This window comes from Lepidothrix coronata, unplaced genomic scaffold, assembly GCF_001604755.1.
Source record: "Lepidothrix coronata isolate B3197 unplaced genomic scaffold, Lepidothrix_coronata-1.0 Scaffold20, whole genome shotgun sequence".
NCBI lineage: Eukaryota > Metazoa > Chordata > Aves > Passeriformes > Pipridae > Lepidothrix > Lepidothrix coronata.
Genome location: NW_016690200.1, coordinates 6,124,491 through 6,151,364, shown reverse-complemented (window position 1 = coordinate 6,151,364; position 26,874 = coordinate 6,124,491). Strand labels below are relative to the sequence as shown.

Genomic DNA, 26,874 nt, shown 5'->3' with positions numbered 1-26,874 from the left:
TGCCTGGAGCTGCCACCCTTCACCAGGATGTGACTCCTGCATGGTTTGCTGGTTGTGTCATGCAGGAACACTCCCTTTCCTCGGGAGGAATTACATGACCATTGAACTTCGAGGCACAGGCACCTTCCAGGTCTCAGTTTCTTCTTCTCTGTTCCCATGTTTAACCCTCCCTCTGAGAAATCTCTCTTTGGATTGTGACTTTGGACCAGGAAATGAATTTGATGGCTCCATTCTCAAGCATCAGTCTTTGACTGGCCGCAGTCAACATCCTGATATTGTGCTCAGAAGAGTGACTAATCCCTGCTGTCTTCAATGAACTACTAGACAGGCATGTGTTTATATTCCCTATTCCTTTGTGTAATCAACCTAGAAAGAATTTTTTAGATTTGCCTTTTTTCCGCAGTTTTTTGGTGGGGACCCAGAGGAAATGAGTGATGGAATTCAAATGCAGCAGTTGAAAGATTTTTGCCATTACTTATTTGTGGTACAAAGATGGGTTGGCAGCATCAGATACATGATATGCACAATCGCTTGTAGGTCTCTGGCTGATTTTAATTCTTCCCATAATTCAAACCAGCCCTGAGTTGTCTTCACTCTCAATGAAGAACGTCATGTTTTTAGAAATTTATTGGGTTTAGATCATTCAGATCTTCATTATCTTTTCTAAATGATTTTGATTTATAAGATGATGATTGTAGAAGAGTGGAATTCAGGAGATCAGCAAGCAATCCTGTCACTTTTTTTTCTTTTTTTTTATTCCTCTATTTTAATTCTGGCAAAGTTTTGTGAAACATACAGTGTTTGAAAGGTGTTTTTACTTTGTACTCTTCTTACTCCTTTTCTGTCTAGTTCCTTGCTTGAATTCCATCTCTGTGAGTATGTGACTCCATTACCCTCCTTCACTTCCAGTCTGCCAGTAATCTCTGAGTTAATTAGCAAGAAGCTGAGAGCAATAGGTTTGAGGTTTGTCATGCTAAGATATCTCTTTGGGAAACTCTGTGTTCCAGTTGGGGAAAGTAGCTTTTGCCTAAGGGAATTTAGAAGTCTGCTTCGCTGTCATGCTGACCTGCAAAGCTGTTTCTCTCTCTGATGTTCATGTAAATTTTTATTCCTAAGGAATTTAACAAGATTCACCATCGGCAGTTGCCTCTCTCTGACAGCTGCTCAAGAACATAGTTTAAAGTAAGCCTGTAATTTTTGGCACCTGTAGCTGAGTAAGATAAATCCAATCCTGATCCACACCAGTAATCTAGTCGCTGCTGTATGGATGCAGATTCTCCCAGAAGGTGTTTTGTGTACATGAATGCTGTATCCTATTCACTGCAGATGGTTGAGGGTGCTGGAGTGACTCCAGGGAAGACAGGTTTATAATTCAGCACTTTTGTTCAGGATTTCTCAAACAGAACCACTTCCTGGACAGTATGATAAACAGTTACTTTAAAAAAAAAATAGAAGAAATATTTTTATCTTGTTTTAAATCTTTCTTGGGGTTGCTGCCACACATGCTGGAAACAGATCTGACTGTTTTGAAGTACAGGAAAATACCTGAGGATCTGGAGTTTGAAGACTATTCAAAAACACTTTATGGAGTGCCAGTTGTATTTTTAACCACATACATTATTGCTCAGCTCTTCACATAAAGTGTGGCCCATGTTCTCTTCTGACTGTTCAGGTAGCCCAGAGAAATCTGTGATAATTGACTTTTTAGCATTTTACTACTTTTTTTTATCCGGTGCCAGTGTCTTCATTGAATCTGTGTGTCATTTTTAAGCATACCAATAAATTACATTCTGCTGAAAGAGTGGACGATATCAGAAAGCCCGTGTATAAAATCCACCCAGTTGATTCATATTTTGTTGCTACGGTGTCTGAAATACAGATGAGGTTTCTGACTCTGAAGAAAGTGAATTACCATTATGGTTGTGTTGTCTGCAAACATGATATGTGTGTTTTACCAAGTGCTTGTCAAAAGGGAGTAGAGTCCTTCAGTATTTAAAAGAGGGCATCGCATTAAAAGTGAGCTCATACCACAAAGTCTTTTTTCTCTGTCCTCTCTTCCATTTTTAGGTCAGATGATTCAGGTTTTCCTCGGTGCTTTTAACCTTTTGGCGTCTGATTGAGCTGCTCAGGAGACAGCAGAGCTGTGAGGCCATCACTGAAAAAAATGCCTCTGCTGGGAGAGCTCTGTTTCACTGTCTTACAATGTTTGCTTTTGGTTTCTTATCCCTTTGTTACTCCCCATTTTTCCTTAGCAGTCAGGTGGCATCCCGGTAAACATTCCTTTTTAGTTTCCCTTTCACCTCTAACACTCTTCTGCTACTATAAAAGTCCTTATGTGAGATAGGAAAAAAAAAGGTCTGTAGCTCATGTAATAGACCAGCTTTTCATGGAAATGTAGATTTAATTGCTGGCAATGGAGCAAAAAACAGACAGTTACTGTTTTTCACTGTCATTTGAACGAAAATTTCCATACCTTGCTGGATGTTACTTCATAAAATCATAGAATCCTTCCTATTTTGTTCCCCAAATAATAGTGAGTGGCTGTTCTAACTTCCTTTATGAAACACAAGAGAGAGTTTTTGATGCACTTGTAGACTATTTTGCATTTTAATACTTTGACATAGATTTTAAAACCTTCATAGGGGTGTGTAAGTGTACAAGAGTGTGTAGCTCAGCAGTGAGTAGCTGGGTTGTTTGGAGGCAGAGTGGTAGAGGTGGCAGAAACATATTTAAAAATACCCTACAAATACTTCGTGTGGTTCTTGTCCAGTACAGAAATTCTTCATTGATCAGACCTGAAACCATAGCTGTGTTTGAAAAACAGAGGGTAAATTTTGATTTTTAAAATGGCTTTACGTCTTTACGGAGACTGAATATTTTATTGTGCTTCGAACAGCATAAATCTGTCAAAGCCAGCAGAGTTAGAGCAGACCCACATTGCTGTAAGTGAAAGCTGAATTTGGTCCTTCTCGTTCTGTGCTTTTTAGTCATGTGATAATCTTTCCATAAATCATGTACTTGAAGGGTTTTCTTACTTCCTGCTTTTACCAATCAGATCGTGTAAAATGCAGATGAACCCAGCTTCTGGTTTATTAAGCATAAGCAGAACAGCCCCTCCAAATCCCCTTCGGTCACACCAACCCTGTTTTCCCCCCATTTGAAAACAAGACAGCGAGAATGACAAACTTTGACTAATAAAGTGGAGTTTTTTCGGTCTCCTCCCTTTCTTATTCTGACCTGTACTTCGCTTTCGTTATAAAGTGAACGTAGAAATTACCCTGTGGGAGTGGTGAAACTGCAGCAGAGAAACAAAAACTATTTGGATTCATCTGAAAGCTGTTCATTCGCTTGCTCCTCTTTTTATTAACGGCTCGAAGTGTGCAGCTTGTCTGGTTCTGACTGCGTGTCTGTCAGCAAGAGCAGAGGTAATTCTGTGTGTGTCTCTTTCCTTTTAATAGGGCTTTTAATTTTACCTGGAAAATTATTTATATGTTTATGATAATCTGTTATTTTAACTATTTTAATTACGTGCTGCCTTGATGGGCATGTTTTATTGATCTCAGCAAGCTCCTTTTCCAGTAACTTTTCATTTTTTGGGTAGAGGAATTGGGTTTTTAGATTCAGATCCACGTTATACAGGTGAAATTCCCAGCTCTCTCCACTGGAGGTTGCAAAGCAGCTTCTAGCAGACATCAGCAGCCAAAATTTAGTCTATAATGTTGGTTTTTGTTTTTTTTCTTCTTAATCATCCACATATACCGGCATGAACGTCTCTGTGTGCTCTTAGTCTTGCCAGCACTTTTCGTGTCGGGGAAAGTACATTACTGTAAACTGATGAGCAAGTTCTTGTTGCTGTTTGCTCTGGCAGGATAAGATATTTTTAGTAAGTCATTTCAGAAGCGTTAAGAACTTCCTGATACTTTTTTCTTGTTAATTCGCTGCAAACCGAAAACGCGGGATTGGCAGCGTTTTTAATTCCGAGAGGATCGTCCTCACATGGCACGGGAAGTGTTTTCCTGGTCCCTGGCTGGGAGTGCAGGTTGTTGGAGTTATGAGACCAGTGGTGTGTTAACGACCAAGGAAAAGTTTGGCTTGGCTGGTGGCTGAAGCAGCGCTGGCAAAAACGCCTCCGAAATATCGCCGAGTAATTTCGTGCTCCTCTCAACGCCTGTGCAAGGTTTTTGCATGGGGGGGAAGGAAGGAAGGACGAACGGAAACACTTTAGATTTTGCTACTATTACCTTAGGTAGCCACTTCTGGAACTCTTCCAGAAATCTTGCTGGGTGTATTTCTGTTTTCTTTAAGTGAAACATTTCCCAGAGTGTTAATCCTAGAAAGTCTTGGGTTTTCCTGCTAGCGTAGCACCAACAAACATGCTTTGAGTGTGTCTGCAAAGGGAGGCAGTGGCTGTATGGAAGGGGGCAAGGTGACAACTTTAAAGAGGCACCAGGAAAGAAGGACCCTCTGTTTATGTGCTGTGGTTTTAAAAAATGTTGCTAAGTACTTAATAATATATGTAAGTGTGGCTTCTGATGTTTGCATTAATTTAATGGTTCAAATACAGGTCTGTTTGCCTCTGAAAATGCAGATTTTCTGAAGTGCTCAATGACATCTGTGTTTGTCAGTCCTGAGGACTTTGAAGAAAGGCAGTCAGCTGTTTTGAGCTGGGAAAATGTACATCAGAACTCTTAAGTTAAAAGGTTAAAATTAGAGTTCTCTGCCTGTGATTTTGGCCATGTGTTTGCATTCTTCCGTGTAGCAGTTTCCTATCTGGAAAATTAGGATTAATAATGCCTACCAGTAAATGTGGTGCTTAGGGACGTGGTTTAGTGGGGGACCTGGCAGTGCTGGGTTAATGGTTCACTCGATGATCTTAGAGGGCTTTTCCAACCTTAATGATTCCACTTCTCCTTCCTTATGGGAAGGAAGCAGAATTAATTCATTCCTGTTGTGGTCTCAACATAACCTGTAAGAGTTGAGAATTGCTACAGCCAGGAATTCTTCCAAGTTACTGTAAAGATTTTACAAACAAGACATGATTAGTTACAATTAATGGTTAAACTCTTCTCCTGTAACTTCTCGTGCCAGTACTCCAGTTGCTTCTGTTGAGTTGCAAGCTGATTAAAACATAAAAGTAGGTTTGTTGAAGAGCAAAAAGAGTTTGCATGCAAGACAGTCATTATCATTAGCTAAATAAGATTTTATTTAAATTAAAACTGTGCAGTAATGCATGGCAAGGTGTGGGGAACTAGATGATCTTTTAAGGTCCCTTCCAACCCCACACCTTCAGTGACCAACTCAAGATAACAAAATTCTCGCAAGTGGATTTGCTGTCGTGGCACTTGTGTTCAATGATTAATTGCATGTATTTTTTTTTTAAATTCTTTTTAATGAGTATTTCTCCAGACTTAAGAAATGACTCAGCTATTTGAAATTTGGATTTCAACCTCTTTGCTCAAAAGTTTTATATGTCTTAACACAGATTTACTGGACGTATGAAGCTGTCAAAGCAGAAATGCAGTGTACAGTAGGTAACCAAGGTGGCACTGTCTCGCTCTCTTTCAGTTGGGGTTTAAAGTGGTAAATCAGTGAATTATTTTTAAAATATTTGTACTTTTGTAATTGATTTCCAGGTGGTTAAGGGAGGAAAGGTTGTCTTGTTATGCTGAAAAAGTGGACATGAGAAGAGCAGAGTTTTCCACTCCAGTCTTGTTCCCTGGCTTGCTGGATCATGCCTGGGGACAGACTTCGTGTGCCTGTTGTCAGTAAAACGAGGGTAATATTCAGAAATAATCAGTAATCCTTCAGTGATTCTAAACCCCGGTGAACACAAGAGGTAGAAGCATCTGTAGAATTTTGTGCCAGTGTTTTAGACCAGCTTATAGAACAAAAATTTTGCAATAAAGAGTTTGCACCTACATGCAACCAAAGAACGTGCCTCTTTCTTGTCTGTCCTTTCAACCTTCTCTTTAACCACAGCACACATCAAAGTATTACCAGAAAAACTGAGCCTAAGAATTTATATTTGAGGAACCTTATCCATAGATGACTTCATGTTTGTTCCAGTCTTCCTTATTTTCAGGTTCTGAAACACTTTCGTAACTTTTTCCATTCCCATCCCTGCCTTGAATCGAAGCCATTTTGAAAAACAAATTGTTTTGAATTATGTAACGAAAACTTTCAAAATTTACCTCCAGCTTCAACAACACTTCACTGCTGCAGCTCTTTTCTCCTAATCTGCAGAAGAGAGCAAATGAAAATAAATAGAAGCTAGCATGTTTCTTCTTGTGCAGTTTTATTGGTGTGCATGTTTGTTCATTTGTCTGTTCACTTGTAGAATTCCATGATCTTACGAAGTGGTTTGCGGTTTGCTCTGAGTTGGTGAGACTTTCCTATTTTTCACATTTCAGCCATTTCTGACATTTTAACGCAATAGAAACAATGCAGCAGAGGAGCCACAGTTCTTTTGAAAATAGCCGTCAGATACATCGGTGCCCTGTGTCACTGCTTGGAGAAGGTTTTTAAGAGTTTCCTGATGGATTTTTGAGCATATTTCGGTGAAACATTTCAGAGGCAAATCCATTTGTATTTGTATGTCCAGTTGTCCAAAGCTTGTTAACAGATGGGTGACAGACATATCCCAAAATGTGGGTTTTGTACACAACTCTGAGGAGGGTGGCTACAGCTCTTGCTGATTTTTATGGATAATATCTGGGTAGCTGCTTTCAAGGGTTTACCCCTTACCTGCAGCTACACATCATGTTGTTTTCATGCTTTGTATTAAAGTAGAGGAAAATTTGGCTGTATCCTAAGCAGGGGATTGAGCAGCAGCATGTTGAACGTGGTTTGATAAGACCTCTGTGGCTGCTGGAACATGGGTTTGAGTGTGGTGGCACAGCCACAGCTTTATTTTCTTTTAAAGCAGCACTGCTACACGCTGGAACAACAATTCCACTTAAGCAAGAGGTCACATTGATCTGCACTGGAGTTCACTGGTCCTGAGGTCAGTAATGAACTGAAACAACCTTTCCTATTAATGGTGCCAGTGGAGGAGCTGGGAATGGCCTCCTGGAGTTTTCAGGGAAACTCATTGTTCACATAAACCCTGAGAAGGAATTTCCCTTCCTTCTTGGCCTGCTAGGTATGCAGTGAACCATACAGTTTGCTTTTGCTACATACCATCTGCATTTTATTTTTGTTTTGTTTACTGACTTCCCACCCTTCAGGGTATCATTGTATTTTATATTCCACCTTTGTTCACAGCCTGGGATTTGCTGCTTATGCCGTGCAAGTTACTGGTGTTTGGAACAGAGCTAGTCATGTTAAAAATGAAAATTGGTGGAAATTTCACCTGCATTGTGTCTTCAGGAGAATGGACACGGAGTGCTTTGATTGTTTTGGGGCTGCTGTTGATAACCTGGGCTACGTGTGGTTACGTACTTTGTACTGTTCCTTCTCTCCTGAGGATGGAAGTGGTTTGTTTCTTGTCTGTCTAAAGAAGATCTGATGCTGATACACTGCAAGAATAACCCCAACAGCCAGGATGCCAGTAGTGTGCTGCTGTTTGAGCTGGAGCGCTCTGGTGTGCACAGTCAGGTCAGTGACAGCTGTCAGGCCTTGGGATGGTGGCTTTGCTGTGGCCAAGCCCCAGAACAGCCGTGTTGACTCTGGACTGAGCAACCCTGGTGTTGGAGGCTTTGTGCAAAGACATAAACTGCTGTGCACAAACCCTCAAGGCTTGAGTGCTGTGTTAGAGGAACATGGCTGGATCTGTGCCTCTCTGCAACACCATGGCCAAGCGAATAAAACCTCCCCAGGATGCCAGGAGAGCTGGCTTTGCAAAGAATAGTATTGTTGTTGATGGTTTTTCATTAACTAGGTTACTCCAGCTTCCTGTTATCAGACATATTTGAGAGTTGAGTGTGCTGTATTGTATCAAAGTTCCTTTCTCCTGCTTCATGGTCCAGAAGTTTGGCTTTTCTTCTTTTGAGATAGAAATAAGCCATGTATTCAGTATCCCTGGTGATCCAAACATGGCCACATTGTTTTGAGACACAAACCTTTAGTGTCATTGAGGTCACTGTATGAGCTTCTTCAAAGCTGGGTGAGATTGAACAATTGGTTATTGTTCAGTGAGCAAAATTTCTTTTTTCTGTAGAGAATTTGCATCCAACTGCAGTGTAGTGGTAGGCCTGGATGACCACATTTAGTAAAACAGTCTCCTACCAAGAGTCCTTGCTGTTAAGTAAATCAAAACGTGTTATTTCACCTGATGGCTTTTGGAAAATTAAGTAAAAGTTTTATAATCGGATCCTCTGCAGATGCTAAATAGCACGTCACAACAAAATCATTAAAGTCTCCTTATGTAAATCGTTTGTATGCTGCTAATCCTTTTTTATGGTGAAAAAAAGCATTCAGTGGGGTTTTAGTGCAGGAAATTTTTATAATCCTGTAGTTACCAGTGCATTTGGCTTCCATGATTTGGCTGACAAACCTACTGACAGATTTTAAATCTGAAGATCCTACCTGAACCCAGCTGGAAGTTTGTTGTGTAGAATGCTTCTCAAATGTCCTGTCACAGCTGTGGAATAATCTGGATTATGCAAAGGAATCAGATATGGAATAATCTGGACTCTGCAAAGGAAACCGATTACACAAAATGCATTTTCCTGTCAGTCTTTCCGGAGTGGAATTCTGTCCTTCCCTGCAGAGTGCAGTACCTTTGTCCCCAAAATTCTGCTAAGGATCCTTTCCTCTTCATTTACACACAAGTCCTGAATCCTCATTCTTGAAAACTTGCACTTTGAAACCTGAGAGAGACCCTCTGTTGCCCTTAACCTTTATTTGCCGTGGAGAACAGCCAGCACATGCCAAAGTGCTGGTGGAGAGTTTGGGATATGATGGCCAACGTGCTCGCTGTACCAGGAGTGAAATCCCTGGGCTCAGATGGAAAAATTTAACCCCAGAGTTCCAGATTTGTGTTGTCTTTTGTGGAGGAAGGTGTGAAAGAGGCCTGGTTGTCAAAGGATTAAATTCTCAAGGTTTTAGAAGCCGTAAAAGCAGATTTGTTCACCTGTGCAGTGCTGTAACCTCTAACGTGTTACCTGTGGAGCTTGGAGGGGGCTCAGGTAGAGGTTGAGTTGAAACAGAGTTAGGGCTGACCCAAAGTCTGCACTTGAACTCTGGGGAATGGAATGACCTACTGAGAGCAGCGTGGTTGGGAGGAAGTGCATAGTCAAATTTTCCCTCAAACACTCAAACTGGGTAGTAAATAAGAACATACCATCGTTTTTGGGTGACCTTTCTCCAGCAGCACTCAGGTGGTGCTCTACATCCTTACTCTTTCCTAAGAGGAATTCTTGGGGAAATAACCAAGGTATCACTGACTGTGCTAGAGTGAATTTGCTTATAGACACGTGAGCATGAGAGGTGTTATGAAATGGAACAAGTGAGGCGTAGGGAATTTTTGGATCCCAAGGTGAAAATAATTTCAGAGAAGTATAGACAAGTTCGAAGCATTACCAGTAAAAGTGAAAGTTGGTAGGTCCTTTCCTTGCTGCCACCCAGTTCCCTACCTTTTGGCAGCAGAGAAGGGTTTTGGTTTGTTTGGGGTTTTTTTTTTTCTCCATGAGACCCAAAAAACATGAACAAGCCTGCATAGATTTTTATAACATGATACTCACATCATGGGATCACAGAATAATTTAAGTTGGAAGGGACTTCACAAAGTCTCCAGTCCAACCTCCTCCTCAGAGTAGGATCAGCTTTCTCTTGTCGTTCACCTGGTAGCGTTGCTGGAAATGAAATTTTAGAAGTAGTTGTGATTATTTAGTTGTTGTAGTGAGAGAATATCTGGGAGATTAAAGGCCACCAGTCAGTGCTGTGGAAAGAGAACAAATAATTTCCAAAAGCAGGTGTGTGTTTTTGGGAAATGGAGGCAAAGAAGATAAAGGGAAGATCAGACACAGCAATAATGAACTTCTTTTAACTGATCATCCTGCATTTATTTTCATCACCAAATATATCTTTAACTAACCTGTACGTGGTGTCAGTATTGTGACCCCTTTGCCACATCCTTATGATTAATCCAGGGCTTGGACCCTGCTCCAATGTAGGATTTGTGCAGTGGGATGGCTGCAAACAGAGCCAGAGTTGGTGCAGAATAGGGAGAGTGTGAATGGCAGGAGGACATGGGAGTTCCTCAGTTTCAGCAGAGATATGTTTTGTACTGGGCTCAGCTGGACTGCACTGGAATTGCTGGAAACATTAGAGATCTCCTGATAGCTCCTCATCTAGCAAAGCATTTCAGTAATCGACATGAAATTAAGGTGTTGTGCATTGGGGCCTTAAATTTTAGTAACACTTATTTTTGAAATTCCTTCATGACCTGAAAGAACAAAAAATAATTATGCAAGCTTTATATGTCTGTTAAAAAAATGGGTTTCCTGACTTCATGTTTGGTGGACATAGTCACTCACAGAGTGGACTGACTTCAAAGAGTCTGAGTATTCTCAGTGAAGACTGGAGACTGTTATTGCTGAATTTAAATGATAACTGAAGTGAAAACAATGTGGCACAAATGTTGGACCTGGAAATAAGTGGAAGGCTGAATTTTTTTTTTTTGTGCAACTAATGGAGCTAAGGAGGACAGGAGAGAATAATTCCTGGGTGCCATCTGAGTCCAGTGGAGGGACATGGGTACACTTATTGAAAGAAAGAATGATGTGACAAATCTTAGAAATATGCAGCAAATTTGGAAGGAGTTGAGATAAGCCCCTTTGAAAAGCAGAAAGTTGTGCCTGTTAAAATCAGTCCTTGCTGTGAGTTGCAGGTCTCGGCACTACTTGGCACTATGGCTTGTCCAGGGAGTATCTTGGCACGAGCTGGGCTTGACCAGGAAATTATTTTCTCTGGAGCTCAGTGTTGAGGGGAAGCAGCTTCGCTTCTCTTTGAAGGCACGTCTGGAGAAGGTGTATCACAAATGACTCTGCCTGAGTAAGTTGATAAAAATGTGTCTGGGTGACAATAAATGTTTTCAGCTTTGCCCTGAGCAGCCTCTGCCTTTGAAGTTCCTGTAGTTCCATTATATGATGTTTGCATTGCTGGCAGAAGTATCTCAAACACATTTACAAGGCAACTTCTATGTTGCTGAAAACTCAGGAAGTGAGATTTGAAATTTTATGTAAAAATGAGGACTCTGCTCTCAAAACTGGATTTACAAGATAAAATTCTCATTTATCCCAGTGGGTTTAGTCCATATTTTCCTGTGTAACCTCAGTAATTTCCCAGTTTTAATAAAACATCTATCCCTCCCAATTCAGGGTCAACCTGCAGAGGAATTTTGCTTCTTGTTCCATCTTCCCATCACTGGAGGGGAAAGAAGGAGAATATCTAAAACTCTGATTTATGGCCAAATTGTGGGGGCAATGTAAGGTTTTAATCTTATTAATTATAGTGGTAGCAAGTAAAAATGGACTGTGAATGAAGGCTTCATTAAAAAAATATTCTCAGTTGATTTAAGTTTGACCTCTGATGTATAGAAAAACTGATAAGAGGGATGAACAGTGCATAAGAGATTTCTGGTGTCTTGAGTGTTTCATGGTGAGCAAAAATACGCAGACAAGGATTTGGGAGCTGCTTTTTTTTTTTTTTTTCCTTGTAATTGCATCTCTTTGCCAGATCTCTGTTTCAGGGAGATGTGTCCCATCGTGATGTTTCACCTGCAGGACAGTGAGGATTACATTTACTTAAGGTTTCAGCATGCTGTCCTTCAGATCTTCCCCGGGCAGGTGATCACAACAGCTGATCCCCCTGTTATTTGGCACACAGGTACAACAAGGAATGGGGTGGATCAAGGGAGCGTTGTTGAAGCAATGTGGAAGCAGGTACCTGTTTCTAAGCGTTCACCTGTAACAGGTAGACAGCAAAACAATGATGGGTAATGGCAGTGCAACCTTGTTTACAGGGTATTCTGCAACTAAAAGGCAAATATCCCTTCAGACCTCCCCTTCTGCCATGGGAAACAGCTGTTGCCTTTACACAGAGGGGTGTTGGGGCACAGACAGTTTGTAGGAATCATCTGCAGCCTCAAAGTAAAAGTTCAAACAGTGTAGCAGCACTGAGTGGATCAGGTGGGAAAGGAGGATTCTGGCGATGCAGAGCCTGCTTTTATCTTTGACGGTCATCCTGTTATTTGAGCACATCAGTTACTTTCTCTGAGCATTAGCCTCCTGTTTTTTGCAAACTAAATCTGAAGGTTTCAGTTTGTGACTAAGGAGAAACAGCACAGGGATGTAGGGATGGGAAAGGTGGATTTGGTTCTGTGTTGCTCATCAATATAAGAGTTGCATGAAAGATCATTCTCAGATACAACAGGTGCTGAGGAGTCCACCAAATCCATGCAGCTCTCTGAGGTGGGAATAAAACAAAAATCCCTCAAATAACTTTGATTCTAAAAAAAAAAAGGAGATTTGCTAGAGATTTAACAGAATTAAATGAAGACTTCACGTTCTCCACCGTTTGTTTGGAGGGAGATTGGGTACAGCCAACGCTGTCATCCATGGGAATGCAAAATGAGAATTGCAGGTAGGTAGGTGGATAAACAGGGACAAAAGCTGTAATTACTGCTTGCTGTTTGGAAAGCACCCTGGTGCTCTCCAGGCCTCCCAGTGCAGCAGTGAGATGCCAACCCACTGCAGAGGAGCCACAGCTGGGTGCCAGCGATTCATATCCATTTTGCGGAGTGGCTTTTGAGATCTGCAGATGATAGAGCTGCTAAGTGTTGTTATGAATGATTCAGAGCTTCTGGCTCCCATTTCCATACATGGATCATCAGACTGTCTTTCTCTGCCATTTTAAAGTAATTGTCTGAATGACCTGAATATCTTCGAAGTAGCTTGAATGTGTGTTCAGGCGCTGGCTTTGGAAGTGAAGTCTTTCATCTGTTACACTTAACATTAATTTTGCTTCTTTAATGGGATTCTCTTTACCCAAATATACATGATTCGGCTTGCAGTCTGTTGGAGGTTGCTGTTCTCTTCCAGTGGTGATTTTGCCCGAGCATCTCCCAGTATGTGTTGGGAAACACGTAGGTAGCTGTTTGTGTGCCATCCCCTTCCACGGGCACAGGAACAATGACGGGTTTGTTCGGTTGTCTCTTGAACAATACTTGGGAAAAGCTCCGTCCTGCCAGGCTGTCAGTTCTGTTGTTGCACTTTGCTCTTGGTGACATCGCTGGTGGCAGCTAAATAAAGTTTATTAATTATTAGATGCTCTTTGACCGAGGATGTTGACTTTCCCTGGCAGCCAATCATACGCAGAAGAAGCTGCTAATCTACCATAATATAGTAATTTAGTTACGAGGGTTGGAGAGAGTGGAGTGGGTCTGTTTTTGTAGATGGGAGATAAATAAAAGAGAACTGAAAAGCTGGAGAGGAACTTTTGACAAGGGCACGTAGTGATAGGACAAGGGGGAATGGCTTTGAACTGACAGAGGACAAGGTTAGATTAGATATGAGGAAGAAATTCCTTGCTGTGAGGATGGTGAGGCCCTAGCAGAGGTTGCTCAGAGAAGCTGTGGCTGCCCCATCCCTGGAAGCGTTCAAGGCCAGGCTGGACAGGGCTCTGAGCAATGTGGACTAGTGGAAGGTGTCCCTGCTCATGGCAGGGGATTGAAACTGGATGATCTTTAATTTCCCTTCCAACCCAAACCATTCTATGATTCTGTGAATTACTGTTATATTTTTGAGGTCTGATTCTGCACCAACAGCAGAGAGCTCTGAAACTACAACCCCTCTGCCATGTTCCAGGTTACTGTGCTGCCTCAGAGGTCAGTCCTAGCACAGGGAGCAGTACTCCAGGATCATCCCTTCCTGCCTGCAGAGGTCCAGCTCAGACAGACTCCCGCCGGGCAGGGCCAGGCCTGTGCCGCCGCCCCGGGACACGCGCCCGAGCGCCGAGAGCTCACGTTACTTCCGCAGAAGTGATCCCTTTGGTTTCTTCAGAAAGCTGTTTATATACATGCGGTTGTCTGCTGAGCAGGGGGGCAGCGAGGGCAGCGAGGTTAAAGAAACACTGGTGCTAATTCTTCCTACACTGAGAGCAAGGCTGAGCGTGGCCGCGGAGTTTCCAGATAAGATACATCAAACGCAGCCGTGCTGCAGAGGCCAGGGCAATGTCATGAGTTTCAGCTCTGCTCATTAATAGCCATGTCCTTGTGATTGTCCTTGGAAACCGTCCTCTTTGCAGTCAGCTTTGCCCTGCAAGGAGAGCTCAGCCCTGGATGCTGTGCTAGAGAAACCGCCTTGTCTTCCCCCCAGGATCTCCTTCCATCACCATGTCCTCTCTTCCAAAATGCAATTATGAGGCAGTAAACATGTTGTCTGTGGCGCTGAGGTGGAGACTTACTGGTGAACATAGGTGAGAAATACAGCCCAGAGCTAGTAGTGCACTTTGAACACCTTGCCCTTAACCGTAAGATTATTCCTTCTTCCTCACAAACATCCTTTTATTAACATAAAAGGACATTGCATGATGAAATCCACTGTCTGCTCTTTAGGTTACTGTGTTTGCTTTCAAATTAGTGAAAATGGATCAATTACTTTCACTTTGCCCATTGGCAGATTCTTTGTCCATCTCTGTGCAGTTCTGCACTGGGCCAGTGCTGCGAAATTTAGTTTGCAAGTTTGAGGAAGAAAATTCCTGAACAAAAACTGTAAGGGGCAGCACTCTTACTTGTGGTTTTCCACTTAAATTAAGTACATAAAGTTCACACTACAAATCCTTATCTGAAAGCTTCTAGTTTTTTTACAGTAGTTTAAAGCAGCATTTGAGAACTGATTTTACTGTAGCTCATCTGACAGAGCTGTGAAATTCCCGGCTTCCCTTTTGTGAGGGAAAACATCCCAAGTAACTGCCTGGAATAAGTCAGATGAATCATGTCATGGAAGTGACAGTGTCTTTTCACTGACTATAAAGGGGTTCCCTGTGACTAACTCAGACATCAGCATCTGTGCTGCAGGTGTTTAAATAGAAGTGAGGTTAATCCCACTCATGAAGTATTCTTCTTGCTTCCAGTTGGGTTACAGCGTATTGGGTGTTTCTTTGCTCTAGGAGGAAAATCCAAATCAGAATTCCAAGGATTCCAAGGATTTTTTAATTTATAGGTAATCTGACATTTTTTTTCCCCACCAGGTTTTGCAGTGGAGGTTGTAATTACACTGGTTAATTAACTTGTCCGTCGACTTACTTGTGGTTCTCACTTCAAAGCAGTTGATACACAGGGTAGGTGGCTGTTGGGAAGAGGCTCAGCATCGTTTGTGATCAGAGGATGGAGGGGATTTCCACACTATCCTGTGTGGAAAGGCTGACAGAATTGGGGTTGTTCAGCCTGGAGAAGAGAAGGCTCTGAGGAGATCAAAAAGTCCCTTCCAGTACCTAAAGGTGCTTCAGGAGAGCTGTTGAGGGACTCGACTAGGGCAGGTAGTGACAGGCTTTAAATTTGGCAGAGGGCAGGGTTAGGTTAGGTATTGGGAGGAAATTCTTTACTGGGAGGGTGGTGAGGTACTGGAACAGCTTTCCCAGAGGAGTTGTGGCTGCCCCATCCCTGGAAGTGTTCAAGGCCAGGTTGGATGGGGCTCTGAGCAACCTGGTCTAGTGGAAGGTGTCCCTGCCCATGGCAGGGGGTTGGAACTGGATGGTCTTTAAGGTTTTTTCCAACCCAAACCATCCTATGATCCATTGAAAACCTCTATTTTGGGACAGCCTACAGCTGTTCCTTTGGTAGCTCTGGAAACTGAGCTACAACTGCAATAATTGACATAATTTCACCGAACTCCTGCCATCTCTGCATTGGCATGTCCTTGGAGAAGTAGGAGCTGCATCCAAATTGCATGCCCAGGGGGACTGGAAAAATTCAGGTGAGGTTGTTGTATCATTATGTTTGGAACGGGATTCTCTTGAGTTGTTTGTCCATTGAAATTAGAGGCCTTGCTGGAATATTTCAGCAGGATGCTACGTCTGCACGTTATTGTCTACAAACTCTTTGTTGGCAGAGTCTGCAGACATCAACACAGAAATGTACCCTGGTGTGTTTAGAGGAATATTTGCCCAGCAGGTTCATACTGTTTAAATGTGAGCATGTAAATACACAAATAGTGCCAGACTGATGGATCAGGAAAGAGCAAAATTCCCAAAGAGCAGTGTAGGATGGATGGTGCTACTGCAAGGCTTTCCTGTGCTCCCTCGGGAGTGTATTTTGATCCTTCAGCGAGGTTGATGGTAATGAGGCCAGTTCATGTCTCTGCTGGTTAATTTGGAGCATCTTTACAGGACTAAATCCTACATATAAGGGAAGGAAAACAATTTATTTTTTTCTTTCTGCAGTGCTGGGGCTGAGCTATTATTTCTTGGAAGAAGGAAGATGGTATGTCTTCTTCCATCTGGACAAGAAGCACTCTTTGCCATTGCCCTTGGGGGTCTATCAACAACATCTCTTTCCTTCTGCGGTTCCAATTGACAGTTATTTTTGCATTGACACGAGTGCCAGTTCCAAGGACTGAGTCAGATGTTGAAGTGCTCATAGTAAATCGTTAATCCTCATCTATTGAAGTTGCACAAGGGAGGGAATGTGGGGTGTGATGCCATGACAAGTACCAGCTCTGAGTGCCCACAGTCGTTACACTGGTGCTGAACCGACTTGTTCTTTTTTGAGGGAATGTTAGTTGGTTAGTTGGAATGTTAGTACATGCTTGTGCTAATGCACTTTCAAAGTGGGTTGAGTTAAATTAAGGAACTGGCAGCAGGAAGAAGCCAGAAGCCTTAAGGAACTGGTGCTGCCAGGCTCTGGCATCCCTGCCAAGGCCAGTACCAGGGCACAGCTAGGTACACTCCAAAACGTGTCCTGCACAAGAGGTGACTTGCCCACGAGGCTGACTCAGTGTCATGGGCTGTTGTGTGTTTGCTTATCTGCCGTGGAGGTCCATGGGACCTGAAGTGCCTGACACTTTTGGAGAAGTTATATCTTGCAGCAGCCAAATGTGATGCTGAGGGTCGGGTGCATCTTCCCCTGTGGTTTGGTGGTGCCCTGAATGTCTCCCTCCCATCAGTTCATGCCAGTGATGCATTGGAGAGGTTATGGATGGGTTTTGGTCTGTGGAGCTCTCGGGGACGTGCAGAAAGCAGAACACTGCTTGGCTCAGAGTGAAACTTGGTGTTGTGCCTCCAAAGGGTCAGCTTTCACCCTCTTTCCCTAGTTTCCTCGTGTCTCGTCTACCTCTGGCACACACATTCAGATACTCTCCCAAGACGTGAAGTGATGTACGAAGGGCACACCAGGATGAGAGCTGGAAGTGCTGGAGCTCAGTTTTCCCCGGCAGTCCGGCTCTCAGCTCCCTGGCTGACATTGCCTTCCTGTGCAGGAGCTCAGTTCTCCCCAGTAGTCCTGCTCTCAGCTCCCTGGCTGACATTTGCCTTCCCGTGCAGGCACGTTTTTCCATGCCATTGTCCGCCTATCTCAGTTCTTTGGCTCCCGAGATATCATTTTACCTGTACTTTTCCATCCCAGGTGAGGACAAACATGGTGTGATGCAGAGCTAAGACCGGGATGCCAAGAGTTTCAAACGTGCCATCTAGTGGTATGAGCTCGGAGCACTCAAAATAAAGGAAATCCCCTCAAAAATCCACCCTCCTCCAAATACTCGTTATTTCTGAAATGCTCCTGTGTTTTTGGGCAGAAAATGAGTGTTTATGGCCCCTGCTACCCCGTCGGGTTTTCTGAGTGCTGGGGAACTGAGCTGTTCAAGGATTTCTTAATCAGAAGGAGGAACGGGGAGTTTTTTAGTCTGTTATTTAAAGTATATGCTGAGAGGTCTGTAGCTTCATACCAAGAAAACAGAGTTCATGCTGTTACTGCCTCCCGTTGGAGGAGCTGAATCAGCTTTGCAAACAAAATAAATCTTAAATTGAAACACCCTTTATTTGGGGTGGAGGGGAGAGGGAGGTAACAATAATGTGCTTGTCTGTAGCCACGCAGCAGTTCATCAGCAGTGCCCTGTCATGAGATGCCCTGTGTTTGTGAATCCATACTGGGACATATTCTACCCCAGCAAATAACCTGAAGTACTTCCAGCTTCCTCCCCACTGAAGAACAGAGCACTAAAATAGCAAAAGGCTCCAAAAAATCTTTCTAAAAACCTACATTCATCACCAAGATAAGAATAGGTCTTACAATGAGGAGTGTTAAAAGGCATGAGGTTTGTACCACAATTTGGCATGTTGCATGCAGTGAATTACAGCCTGAGTTAAATCTGTCTTGGGTGTTTGTCTTTGCTGTTATCTTCAGTTCAGGCTCTGGCACAGAATTAAAGTTGCTCAGGTTGATGTTTATGTGTGCTTGCTGTTCCTAGGATTTTTACCTAGAGGTCATTGTGTCCTTTTCTCTCATTACCAAGAAACTTGTTTGCTGTTTGCGTTGGATTATGTGATCCATCTGTTGTAGCTACCAGAATAAGTCGGGAGAACAGTTCCATCCTGCCTCACGTGCCCCTCACGTCATCCTTTCCATGCCAGGGTCAGAATTCAGCCATTCCTATTTGCCTCTACAGCTCCAGAATTCATTTGTGAATGCAGCTTGTGTGCAGGCCCATGAGATGAAATAAAAGAAACTGCCAACACTGGGATGACAAACTTCAAATAATATGGCAGATAGATGCCTGTAGAATGAACGAGAAGAGATAAACATCTAAGAATTGCCAGCAAGCAAAGTAGGAAGAAAAAAGTGTGGTAGTATTAAATGCTGTCCTAACTTGGAGTCTGCTTACACAGCTTGGATAAAGCGTAGAAAGAGGATTAAGAAAAGAAATCGAAACCCAGACTTCCAAATGCCCAGAGAAGACCTTTTCTCTGTAGGGTAAGGGTCAAGCTGCTCTTGCATATTGTCTCATTCTGAATCTTTTATGTGTTTCGTGAGCAGCGGCATGTTTCAGAAGTGGGGGTGAGAGGGCACCACTCAGCTCCTCATAAATGTGGAGTATCAAAATTACAGCACAGTGCCAGGCTGTGGGGATGGGAGGAGAAAACAGAATATAAGTCTCCTGCTTCCCAGGTGAGAGACTTCACAAAGGGAAGATGCAGAAAGATAAGTAGCATCTCTTTCCCAAAGAAAACTGTGGTGTAATGCTTTGTGCTGAACCTCAGTGCTGGATTGTGGATCCCTCTGAAAGGCTGGGCAGAGGTATCTACAAGGTTGGTCCTATAATAATTTAATCTTAAGCAAGAGGAAGATTAGTTTGCATCTGGTTTAGTCCTTGAGGTGCCTCTGTGTGGTAACACAAAATGGGACATGACCAAGGGGAAAAAGCCCTGATGTTACTGATGAAGAGCTGTGCAAAGTGCAGGTACTAATCTTGTGGAGGCTGGTTTATTTATTTGGATGTAGACACCTAAATAACACTAAAATGAGTGTTTTTGTCTCACTGGCTGTGTCTGTACTGCCTGTCCCACTCAGGGAGCCACTCTGTCCTCTCAGCCCCTGTCAGGCATGGATGTGTTCAGCCCAGGCAGGTTCCCTACACCAACAGAGCATGAAGACCACTATAAGGTGTTAATTACAATATTCCATTTTTGTTTAGTTGGGGGTTTTATAGGTTGGGTTTTTTTGTAGTGGTTTTCATTTTGAAGCTCCTGGTGCTGCAGTTACCAATTTATTGATTTTATTCTGAGTACAAGAGCTTGAGCTTTAGGACCTGGTCACATACCCAGCTTTTGGTCCTAAGGGCTGAATTTGAGTTTGGTGTGACTTGATTCTCTGATGGTCCTGGAAAGTGCAGATCTTGCTGGGGCAGTGGCAGAAGCCTGCATGGGGACATGGGAACCAAACCTGGGATGGTCTTACCTGTGCTGTAGGATCCTCACTCATTCTGGAGTGATCCATCCGTGCAAACATGCTGGGCTGTGCTCCCTCCTAACAGAGGCCACGGGAATAATCAGAAAGCTGTGTTATTTATTAGACAAAGTGGACGTACCTGGCAGGAAATATTTGTTTGTACTAGTGGGAAGCAGCATTTGACTTTATGACGGCAATGCAGCTCTTTTATTAGTAAAACTTAATGTGTAACAGGATAATTCCGTTGCACCTACTACTATACTGGCATGATTTTGTACAAAATAAGTTTCTTGTTTCCTTGAAGGCCTTACATAAGCCCTAAAACTGGGAATGGATCCAGCGTGTTCGATCACAATAAAGGAGCTGCTTCAGAACAGGCTCTTCTTTGGAAATAGCCGTAAACAGGTTTATATATAGGCACTGCTATTATACACAAAACTTGCTGAAGAAATGTTTCCCAAGATCTCGTGGTTTTACTGTATGCCGTGGGGACCCTGCTCAGGCTAATCTGTGAGCAGACCTGTTGTAGGAATTCAAGGCAAGGTTTAAAACCCAAGACTGTCTCTCAAATCCTTATGTGCTGAAAGGGCTGGGTGTTGAATGGCTCTTTGCTGTAAAAAAGGCATTTGATAAAAAGGCTCGGAAACTTGGGCTGGCATCCTACGTATGCAAATGCGGGTGCTGTCCACGTTATATTTGGATTTCAGGGTTTTTCAGATCCATTTCGAGACGATGGGTAGCAGCCTTATGTGGTTTGATCGCTTGCTTTCATCACCCATGCCCAATTATTATACATGAGATCCATCAGCCCCCTCGCAGCAACAGTTCCTGCAGCTGAGCATCAGCACGCTTGGGAACAATAAAGGGCTGGCACTTGGGAGTTTCTTTCCCTTCTAAATGGGCAGGACCCAAAATTCCTCCCTTGCAGAGCTCACCGATCAGGTTTGTTACTGGAACAGGTACATTTCCATCTGAGCAGCCTGAGGATGTGGGATTTGGGAAGATTTGTTGCCAGTTTACATTCAGCATTGTTGGTTGTGTGCTCTGGTGGAGTTTCGGATAGGTACAGGGCAAACCATGGAAAGGCTCCTGCCTTTGTGTGATTGATTTTTAAGGATAATTTGCCATTTTGTTCCTTGCCTCCTTCCTAATGAGCTGAATTGTTAAAATATGTTAATGTAAGGAGACACACGAGAAAGGGTGAAGCAATCTACTGACACATTGGATAATTAGATCATCTCCTGCGCAGGAAAAAAGTCAAGTACGAAACAGGAACAAGAAGCGCCTCCCTCCCCCCCTGTAGAGGCACCAGGTCTGGCTCTTTCTGCATGCAGAAGCAGGTTAGACAATTAGATCTTTAGTATTAATTAATTTTTGTGAAATTCCTGAAGATTCAGAGTGTCGTGTGTAGTAACTGTCTTGTGTTTTGTCGGTTATTTTTTGGGAGAAGTTGGGAGCCTTGTTTCAGTACAGCCCTTGAGGGTTGTATTCGTGAGCTGCGTAATCTGTGATGAAACAAAAAAATGTCTGTTGCTGGACTGAATTTGTGAATGCTGTAGTGGTTAATCAGGTCTTCCCAGGAAAACAGTTGTGAGTTTTTGTCCTAAATAGGCATTAGCTCAAGGGAATTCTGTAAAGAGGCATGGGACATTGTGGCTGCCTTTCTGCTGGTGTTTGGTGTTTTGGGAAAGCAGTGCTTCGTTCTTCTTATAAGATTTATTTGTCTGAAATAATAATTGGCTAATAATCATTAAGATCCCAGCCCGGTGTGAAGAGATGCCTGCAGGGTGGCTGTGACAGTACTCCGCCTTTACTCACAGGAGTAAGCCCTCTCTGTGGGTTAAGTTTACTTGTTTGATAAACATAACACTTTGCTTTTGTTCTCTTAATCACTTCCTTCGAAGAGTTAACTTCCTAAGCAGCCACAGATTAGTTCTCTCAGTTGTTTTAATTATTTTTCTTGTCACGCACAGTGAAGGTCTCGTGTTTGTGAAATGTCTTCTTTTATTTTTGTCCCCCCTTCCATGGCAGCCTCGGTGACGCTGGCACTGAGAACCCAGCTGAAACACGCTCCCTCTGCACTCCTGGCATTTATTTTTACCCTTATTTTAAACCAGATCTCACTTTTTTGAATGGGAGTGCTGCAGAACACAGCACTTTCCTTTCAGGGTGACCCAAGTGCTCCAGAATGTTGTATTCCCGTAAGGGGTACGCGAGAGGCTGTAGCAGAGGCTTCCACGTGCTTGCTGCTGAGTAATTTCCTTTTGTATTGCTGACAGGTGACTCAAAGCAGGAGGGAGCAGATGGCAGCATCGTTAGCTGGTGGCCACAGCCTTCCCAGATGAGTTTTGGAATTTCCATCAAAGTCGGGATTAGGCTCAGGATATGCCGGTGGCACAGAGCACGCCGGGGGAGCGTGGAAGAAGAGGAAATCATTCATAGCGACTCATCTCGTGGTTGGGTGAGTCAGGGGTCTGCTGTTGGTGGTCAGAAAGGCACGTGGCTGACGACACCGTCTTTGTGTGCTCTGCAGGATGCAAACTGTCTCCAAAAATTAATTCTCCCCGCTTGATTTGTCCAATGAGTTATTTCCAGAAAGGAGTTACTGTATTTTCTGGAATGACTATTGTGAAATTCTTTCTCTGTCCTTTTTTTTTTTTTTTAATACAGTGGGCAAGTGTTCAGCTGGTGATTTATCAACAAAGTATTTTACAGGATCATAGTTAAAAGCTCATCTTAAAAAAAAAAAAAATCATACCCTGTGCAATAGGGAAAGTAAAAGCATCTCAGTTTCCAAGTGATGAAGGAATAACCGAAAGAGCTAGTTCTTGGAATAGTAGCTCCATTGGCACTCGTTGGTGATTTCCTGTGCATTTGCTGCAAGAATCGCTCTGTGATGTGAGTAGGTGGTACTAAAGGGTTATTACGAAACCAGTTTCCAACCAGACGTTTTGAGTCATGGATGGGGAACAGGGATAGCAGCTTCGGAGCTCTCTCTTTGTTCAGGCAGTGCTCCTGAAATGCACACGCAGGATAATCTGTGCTTGCACGGAACAAGGCAGACCGGGGATAGGTCTGGGATCACGTGGAGTGCACTCCTTCATGCCTCTTCCATCCCAGGGATGGGGAATGGGAAACGTGGGCTGCGAGCCGGCGGCAGCGTGCAAGGTGCACACGGAGCAGTTTCCCGACTGTCTTTCAATTGTAAGTATTTCTCATGGCTTTTCCCAGACGTGGGAGACAAAATGGAGTTGCGTCAGGACGGATGCCTGTGCCAAAATGAGGTGGTGGTTTGGAGTGCCTTGGTTCTGTTCTGGAAGCAGATAGGCTGCCACTGGCAGGAGACAGTTGGCTTCTCCATCAGGAAAAAAAAAAAAAAAGAAAAAGGGGTGTTTAAAGGAATTGGTCTGGCTCCTAAACCGAAGGAATTGTTGACCCACTGACTCAGTTCTGAAGCATTAGGGAAGCAGTCTTCCTGTGGTTTCTTTTGTTGGTGGCAGATTCAGAGCCCGGCTGTGAGCGTTCGGGTGTGAGGAGCAGAGGAGAGACAGTTCTGGTACCTGCTGCTGTGGGATTTATTTGGTGCCGGGGAGGAGCTGAGGTGCTGACGGCTGAGCAACACCTGAACTTTATTTCTGATGTTTCTCCCAGTAATGCATTGGTAAGTTTATGTGCTTATTTTCAGTGCTTAGATGGTATCTTGCTAAATGCGATTGAGAGAAAGCTCTTTAGCAGCTCTTGGAAGAGGTGTGTTCATTTTTTTTTACTGGAGCTGCTTTTACAGAAAGCACTGGCTGCCCTGCCACAGTTTAGGAGGAAGGGGGAAACTTTTTGCATCAAGGTGGCAGAAACAATTTGAAAGTGCTGTTTCCTCCCACCTTTAGCCTACAGACCTCTGCTGACATTGATCCTGAGCAAAGGGGATGGGCCAGTGCATCATCCTGGACTCAGGGCTGAGCTGTAATTTCCCTGTTACACTGAATCAACAAGGCTTCAGTCTTGTTGAATTTTACATGAAAATCAGATGTTCATCCCTGGAATTAAATCTAATGATACTTTTCCTAAGATATGCCTAGAATAGAAACGATGTTATTTTTAAGAGGCTCTGCAAATGCCAAGAAAAAAAGATATCAATTAGTGGTTTCTCAAAAAAACCCTAAATCATTAACATACTATTGGCTGGAAGGAATCGTGTTGGCTGACGGAGCTGGTTCTGGAAGTCTTGGTCCCTGAATCTGCTGTCGATTCTGTCGCTGTATTTGGGAGGAATTTTTTGGAAGGGGAGCTTCTTGGGCAAGTCATTATTTATTTTTAGTTGTCAGTGGAATGAGGGGAGTGATATTTAACTTCCCTTTAGTGCTTTACCAGCACTGTTGCTGTGTTTTCCCTTTAGAGAGGATGCTGATAGGGGATATTGTAGCTCTTGGATTTCCAGAACATTGTTTGGAATGCAGAGATCATTAGAAAATGGGGAAAGCAGAATAGTGATTATTGAATTTATTGTGCTCTGTGATGGGTTCTCCAAACACCAGCGGTAGGACTTGCTGGTGCTGTGTCCAAACCATCCTCCGTGAAGGGAAGAATCCACTGCTGCTGTTATTCCCTGGGTGGGTGACACCAGGATGTCTTCCCTTCCCAAACCCAGTTGGGGTGGCAGCTGTGGTGAGGCACTCATGGATTTTTTTCCCCTGTTTTCCAAAACGGGAGCAGAGAAGGCCGTTCACCACACATCCCTGTGGAATGGCAAATAAACCCAGTGGTTTAATAAAAAAAAAAAAAAAAAAAAGAGAAAAAGGAAGATTTAGCATTGTACTGGGTTTCCTTTCCTTTCCTTAAGTGCTTCCTTTGGATCTTGGGAGAAGAGCTCAAGAGCAGGGAGCAGTTGTACCAAAAGGCGTGGGAGGCCGGGTCAAGGAAGAGTCACTTGGTTGTTATGTGGGTGTGAAAAGCCTATGAAAAGGAAAGGGTGGAGGAAAATATTTTACTTGAATTAAACAAATAGAGGAGAACGTTATATGAATTACATATTCAAAGATACATTTTTGCCAAGTATTTTTGTGAATTAACTGCGTATCTCCTGAAAATCATTTATTTAACCGTAACCTTATCAGAATGTTCTCAGGAGGGAATTTTTTTTTTTTTCAAAGCCAAAAAAAAAAAAAAGTCATTGTTTTATTATCACTTCAGATGAAAAGAAAGGAAGTTGCAAATTTTTATTGCCCCTAAATTGTTAACTGTTAAACCTGTATTGAAGCAGTGGGTCAGATTTCCTCAGGCTCACAGTGGAGCAGTTTCACGTGCTGAGAAATGCCAAGCGGGCCCTGTTTGAGGAGGAGGAGTCTTAGATCTTCATCTCATTGTTTCGTGTCCACCTGTGGGACAGGGAAACTGCTGCTCTTGAAAATCACCTGTTTTGGGGAATGGCCTGTTGCCATTGATGCAGTGCACAGGGGTGGTTTGCACCCAAAATAATTGAAAAAATCATAATTTGAAACCAGATTTTTTTTTTTTTGCATAGAATTGTAGAATATGGTCAAGCGTGCAGTATCTCCATTTATTTGTTTTTAAAATAGCACTTAGTATTATTGAACTAGACTAAATTAGATGTTGTGAAGGTAACATTTTTCCATGCCTTTTGTTATTATCTTGAGCCAAAAAAAAAAAGGCAGCACATGCAGGTAACTTTAACAGCATTTTGTTGCAGAAGCAGAATATTGCTTCTTACATTAGTTAGTGAAAGTCTTGATTTTTTTTTTTTAAAAACGAGGCAAACAAACAAAAATCAATAACAACAACAAAAAGTCTTTATTATAAATAACAGCTTTTGGAACACAAGCCATAAATTTCATGTAAAGAAAAACTTAACACAGTCCAAAATTGGATGCACAGGTTTGTTATGTGATGTTTTGTACTAAACCAACACAGTCCTTGATGTTTTGGTTCTGAGCAGTGTTTTGTTAGTGTTGATTTGTACTCATGTCTGAGGGATTCCCGTGTGGAAGTTCACAGGCAGTTGTTTGTTTTGTAAATTTTTTCAGGGTTTTTTTTATGGCCCGTAGCTATCCAACTGCAGAGCTTGCAGCTGAAGTTTGTGTAGGAAATGGTGAGCTCAAAATTGGACCTGGAAGAAAGGAGTGAGGAGCGCTTCCTCTTCCATCGCTCCACTGGAATGGTAATCAGAGAATCACAGAGCGGTTTGGGTTGAAAGGGACCTTAAAGCTCATCCAGTTCCAACGCCCTGCCATGGGCAAGGACACCTTCCACTAGACCAGGTTACTCAGAGCTCCATCCCACCTGGCCTTGAACACTTCCAGGGATGGGGCATCCAGAGCTGGATATATGTCTGCTGCCAAACTGGGACACCTCTGGGCAGTGCTGCCCATCCCATGCTGGGACTTAAGGATTCCCTGATGCAGTAAATGGACATTAGCAGGCAGTTTTCACTTCTAACTGAGTTTGGGCACCTGAATTGTATCTTTAAGAACCCAGGCAGCTACAGAAATTCCCCATATGACCTGTTATTACAGGCTCAGGTGAGAGTGTATGTGCAGTTCTGTTGCCAAAACATGAGGTTGGCAGAAGTGAGTCATAACTGGGAAGATCTCAGCTCTGCTCTTTGATTTGCTTTTATCCACCAAATATAAAAATACTTCCAAGAATACGGGTAGGAATATGCTGCTCTCCTGTTAGGGCAAAGCTCTCACTGGCTCTTAGGTGTGTTTACATAGCTCATAGGATGTATTTTTTAAGATTTAGTATAAAAGGAGCTATGTATACATTTTATCTCATCTTCAGTGCAGTAGGCATGAGCAGTTCCTGGAGAAGGGACCAGAATATAGGGCTCTACCCCTTCTCCTGGGAGTCTCTTTCCCATGGAGTCATACTTGCCCTCCAGGGCTTTCTCATTATGGCTTTGTGAGTTTTGAATTCCTCTGTGAGCTGGCCTGGCTCCAGGGGGAGGGCAGAAAGCAGCCTCAGCCCAAGCTCTGCTT

General features: G+C 43.0%; 1 long non-coding RNA gene across 3 annotated transcripts in view; it reads left to right on the top strand.

Annotated features, from left to right (window-relative positions):
• The window catches only part of LOC108493868, an 83,002-nt gene that overhangs the window by 32,373 nt on the left and 23,755 nt on the right, over nucleotides 1-26,874 (top strand). For 2 of the 3 annotated variants that reach the window (XR_001873630.1, XR_001873629.1), the window contains exon 3: nucleotides 22,162-22,343. The exons of the other annotated variant lie outside the window; for it this stretch is intronic. This is a non-coding gene — a long non-coding RNA (uncharacterized LOC108493868). The remainder of the gene's footprint in view (nucleotides 1-22,161; nucleotides 22,344-26,874) is intronic. 3 annotated transcript variants of the gene reach the window in all.